Raw genomic sequence first — 5,827 nt, forward strand, 5'->3', positions numbered from 1 at the left:
GTTTATATCAAGAAATGGCTCACACAGTTGTCTAAGTGGCTAAGTCCAGTCCAGTTTCAATCCATGGGTCAGTCGTAAACTAGAGGCTTCTCCAGCCCGACTGTGTAGCTGCAGGGCTGACGTACAGGAAGCAGGAAGGTGAACAGGAAGACCATGGGCTGATGGATGGAGAGCTGAGTAAATCTGAGACCAGCAGTTCAACATGATGTCTAGAACTGGCAAGCAATATAACTGGAGGCCCAAGAAGCAGGTGTGGGATGGAGAGCCAGCAAAAGTGAGCTAGCCTTTGCAGTGTCACTCTATCCCAAGGGTAGACTACAACCTAAATGGAACCTCCCTCAATTGTTCCAAGGCTGCGACCAGATGAAGGAGGTGGTACTCTGCTCTCTTGTTCCCAAAACAATTTGGCTGCTTCACAGAAGATCCCATCATGGGGTGACCACACTGTATTAGATCACATCATGGGTGAATCCTGGTCCACCCAAGATGGCATAAAAACTAACATAATGTGCATCAGTGTTATATCCTTTCACCATACTTATTAAATCTGGATGCTGAGAAAATGTGTTAATCCGGGTTAGACTAGAGAAACAAATCCACAGACACTCATATGTGTGTAATAGAGAACTTTTTATAAAAGAGTAATTGTATATTAAGAAACCATTCCAGCCCAGTCCAGATCAAGTCCTTAAGTCCGATATTATCCCATATGTCCAATACCACTCTATAAATTCCTCTTCAGACTCATGCAACATATGCAATGATGCTGAATGCAGGAAGATCACAGGCCAGTGGGTGGAAAGTCTTGTGGCTCCAGTGGCAGTGGGAGCAACTCATCTCAGTGCTGCCATGGGTCTCCACATGTCTCCTCCAGCTCCGGGCTCTGGCTCCATCAGGGTAGCTCCATGTGTCTTGTCAACAGGAGTGTCTCACCTCCAGTGAGCTATTTACCTGCTTAGCACCTCCAAATGAGGTCATCAAGCTACGACCTGATTGACAGGCTAGACTCCACCCCTTCACAAGTTGACAGATTACATAACTGCCACAGCAAATACTCTGCGATAATGGATTATATGATGAAAGACTTGGCATCAGGATTGAATGACGGCTCATTAACAACATGTGATATGCAGATGATACAATCCTGCTTGCCCAAACCAAGGAAGGCTTGAAGCACTTCCCGATGAAGATCAAAGATTACTTCAACATAAAAGTGAGCAAAACTCCTCACAGTGGTACCAATAGGAACATGATGATGAACAGAGAAAAGTCTGAAGTGGTTAAGGATTTAATTCTACTTTGATCCACAATCAACTCCCTTGGAAGTGGTAACTAAAAAGTCAAACGGCCTGTTGTATTGGGCAAATCTGCCTAAAGACCTTCTTAAAAGCAAAATGGGACTTTGAAGGCTAAGATGAGCTGACCCAAGCCATGCTATTTTTAATTGCACGCAGAAGCTGGACAGTGAACAAGGAAGACCAGAGAATTGAAGCTTCTGACCTACAGTGTCGCTAAAGAGTCTTAACTATGTTAAGGACTTCCGGAAGAACAAACACATGTGCTTTGGAGGAAGTCCAGCCAGAATGCTCCGTGGAAGGAAGAATGAGGAGACTTGTTCTCACATACATTGGCCATGTTCTTGAGCTGGACCATTCTCTGAAGAAGGACATCATGCTTCGTAAAGTCATAGGTCGGTGACAGAGGAAGACCTTCAGCAAAGTGGACTTACACAGTGGCTATCCCAAGAGCTCACTGTGCCAATGGCACAGGACCACCGACTGTTTTCTTCTGAGTACAGATGATGATGGCTGCGAGTCAGAACAGGCACAAAGGCAAATGACAACACAGAGAAGCCATTTTTAACGACATTAATTCTTTCAACCTACAAACAGGGGTCATTCCTATTTGTTATTGGGTGCTGTCGAATCACTTCCAACTCACAGCAACCCTGTGTACAACCGAACAAAACACTGCCCACTCTTGTGCCATCCTCACAACTGTTCCTGTTTGAGCCTAGGGTTGCAGCCACTGTTGTCGATCCAGCTCGTCGAAGACCTTCCTCTTTTGCACTGCCCCTCTACCACGCATGATGTCCTTCTCCAGGGACTCATCTTGCCTGAAAACATGTCTAGGTAGGCCACACTAAGTCACGCCGCCCTAGCTTCTAAGGCGCATTCTGTGTATGCTTCTTACAAGACAGATTTCTTGGCTTGTTCGGCAGTCCAACGTACTTTCAATTTTCTTTGCCAGCACCATAATTCAAACGCACCAATTCTTCTTTGGTCTTCCTTATTCACTTGAATAGGAGACCAGGGAATATTCCATAGCTTGTCCCTTTAGTTCGCAAAGACACATTCTTACTTTTCAACACTTTAAAGCGGTCTTAGGCTGCCTTACCCAGTGCAACGTGTTGGTGGCTCCTTCAACCAGCATTGAGTGTGGATCTAATCCAGACAAAATCCTTGACTACTCCAGCCTTTTCTCCATTTGCCATGATGTTACCTATTGATCCACTTATGAGGATTTGGGTTTTCTTTGCACTCAGCTGTCATCCATACTGAAGACTGCAGTCTTGATCTTCATCAGCAAGTGTTTCGAGTCCTCCTTAACTTTCAGCAAGCGAGGTTGTGTCATCTGCATATCGAAAGCTGTTAATAAGCCTTCTCCCAATCAGGAGGCCATATTCTTTTTCATATAGTGCAGCCTACGGATTATCTGCTCGGCATACAGATTGATTAAGTATAGTGAGAGGATACAACACGGACTCATACCTTTTCTGATTTTAAATCATGCAATATTCTCTTTGCAAAATTGCCTTTGATTCATGAACAGGTTCCACGTGAGCACAATGAAGTGGTCTGGAATTCCCATTCTTCTCAGGGCTATCCCTAGTTTATTACGGCCCACACAGTCAAATGCCTTTGTACAGTCAATAAAACACAAGCAGACATCTTTCTGGTTTCTCTTCTTTCAGTCAAGATCCATCTGACATTCAGCAATAGTATTCTTTGTTCCACAACCTCTTCTGAGTCTGGCCCGGATTTTTGGCAATTCCTTGTCACTCTATGGATGCAACAGTTGTTGAAAGATCTTCAGCAAAAATTTACTTAAATTTTTAGGGTTTCCATGAGTCAGAATTGACTCCCTGGCAGTGAGTTTTTTGAGTGATATCATTGTTTAGTTCAGAAAAAAAAAAGCACCTTCTTTTAGCTCACCTTTCTTTGGAATGGGTACAATTATAGGTCTCTTCCAGTCAGTTGGTCAGGTAGTTGTCTTCCAATGTCCTGGCATAGATCAGTGAGTACTTCTGGCATTTTCTTACTAGCGCTGAAACATTTCCATTGGAATGCCTGGAACGTTGTTGTTGACTAATGGATTCAGTACAGTTTGGGCCTCTTTCAGTACCTTTAGTTCTTGATCATATGCTACCTCTTGAAACGATTAAAGGCCAATTAATTCTTTTTGGTACAGTGATTGTGTATTCCTTCCATCATTTTTGATGTTTCCTGCATCATTCAACATTTTGCCTATAGAATCTTTCAGTATTGTAACTTGAAGCTTGAATTTTTTCTTCAGTACTTTCGGTTTAAGATAGACTTATGGAGAGAAAATGAAAGGTATATAGACCAATGGATTAGAACAGAGAACCCATAAATATAACCAAGCACCTACAGATCCCTGATTTTTGATAAAGTGCTAAAACATATTAGGAGGGCAAAAGATAACGTTTTCAATAAATGATGCTGGAAAAATTGAATTTATACTCTAAGCTAAATTTTTAAAAACAGAAAATAATAAATGCTGGAGAGGATATGGAGAGATTGGAATGCTCTTGCATAGCTGTTGCGGTTGTATAATTGTACAACCACTATGGAATCCAGACTGGTGCTTCCTTAAACAACTGCAAATACAAATAACCCATGACTCTGCTATCTCTTTACTTGCATACCCTACAGAAATAAACAACAAAATGTGAACAGATATATGCATGCCCAAGTTTATCACAGCAATTTCTACAATAGCAAAAAAGTAGTAACAATTTAAAAGTCTGTAAGGAATGGATAAACAATCTCTTGTACATGCACCCAATGGAATATTATTCATCCTTAAAAAACAATCTCAAGTATGTCAAACACCTCTTGATATGGCCAGAATTGGAGGAAATTATGCCTGGGCAAAATGAGTCAGTCTCATCAATATTCCATGACACATTATTATAAAGGAAAAAGTGGAATGCACTTAGAAGACTGTGTTGAGGCCAGCGATGGGGGACAAGAAAGTAAGGAGGGAGCGCGAGTGAAAAAAGAAGAAAGAACCACATAAAATGGAGGGGTTTACTGGACTAGTCACTGTTTTGGTGTGGTGGACTGTGCAGCCACATAGAGTGTGCTATTCTTTGTATGTGTTAGGGAAACTAATGAGTAAACATAGTTTTAAAAAGGGAAAACGAATAAAATTTAAATTTAAAAGAGGGAGAGAGACAGAGAGAGGTCACAATCTTAAGCCCCCTGCCACAGACCTAAATACTGAGTGCTTACTAAAATAAGAAAAGTAAAACTGAAATCGACTTAAATTCTTTTGTGACACACAAGCTAATTTCAAGCATACAAACTAACTAAATAGGAATTATATTAGAATCATTGCATTGATCTTTCAATTGTGGTTCTATTTTCATTTCAGTGCTTTGTATATATGTTTAAGCCTTTGACATCTTTTTTTTTTTGGCCTTTGACATCTTGAAGGCCAAGCTACTGCTCTTATTTTGTTGAAGGAGAATGTTTGTTAAACCCATGACTGTCATACTATACAGTGAACATGTGTCAAAGATTTTATTTAGTTAACTAGAGAAGCAATTAATTACTAGAGAAGCAATAAGATGTTACAACAGGTCCAAAGGTATCTTCTAAGAACGGTGCCTATAAAGGCAATAAAGAACGCTGAGATTAATTTATAAATAGATGCAAAACTGCTTATTCCGCATGTAAGAAGAAGCCCTTTTGAAGGCCAACCTCTTCCTACACAGGGGGGCAACTGTACTTGCACCTTCCAGAAGCATGTCCCTAGCCCCCACCAGGAGTTAGCCCTTCACCTTACAGCGCCTCACCTTAGTTTTCAGGCTTGTCACATTCCATGGGTGTTACTCCTTGCCTCCATCTTATCTCCTTTGCTATGCAAGACCATCATCCCCCATTGAGATTTCTCGCAGCACTTAGTTTACTATAATGCTTTGCACATAGAAGACCTTTAATATATCCAAGTATTCTGTATTTTATTTTAAATATTACAGATATTTTATTTAAAATATTACAGATATTTTAGTAAATCATCTATAGTACTTTCTGTATTCTCCTTAAATGTACCCAAAGCAACAAACTTCTCTTTTGTGTTTGGGAATTTCAGAAAATTACCCTCTCTCCAAGAAATGCTTACCATTTCAGCCAAGGCTCATGCCAGCTCAGGTCTAAGACTTTAACACACTCCAATCACGATAAGGATTCAAGGCTCATCTTCCTCATTCCAGTCCTCTACCTCAAGGTAGGTGGCCTCCTTTCTCTTCTATTGTTGGTAAACTACATTAGTGCTCCTTAATTTTTTAACAGTTATTCCATGGTGGTACCGTGGTTTAAAATCCTTGGCTGCGTACCAAAGCGCCAAGAGTTTTAAAGGAGCAGTTAGAATGTGCTAGTTGGCTTTTACTTTAGTAAAGATTTGCAACCTTGGAAACTAGTCAATTCCACTTTGCATTATAGGATCACAGTCAGAATCAACTCACTGGACTTTGGTTAGTTGGAATCAACTCCGGGACTTTTTTTTTTTAATTCCTTGC

The sequence above is a fragment of the Echinops telfairi genome, unplaced genomic scaffold (assembly GCF_000313985.2).
Source record: "Echinops telfairi isolate 266 unplaced genomic scaffold, ASM31398v2 ScPeMD7_14;HRSCAF=57, whole genome shotgun sequence".
Classification (NCBI taxonomy): domain Eukaryota; kingdom Metazoa; phylum Chordata; class Mammalia; order Afrosoricida; family Tenrecidae; genus Echinops; species Echinops telfairi.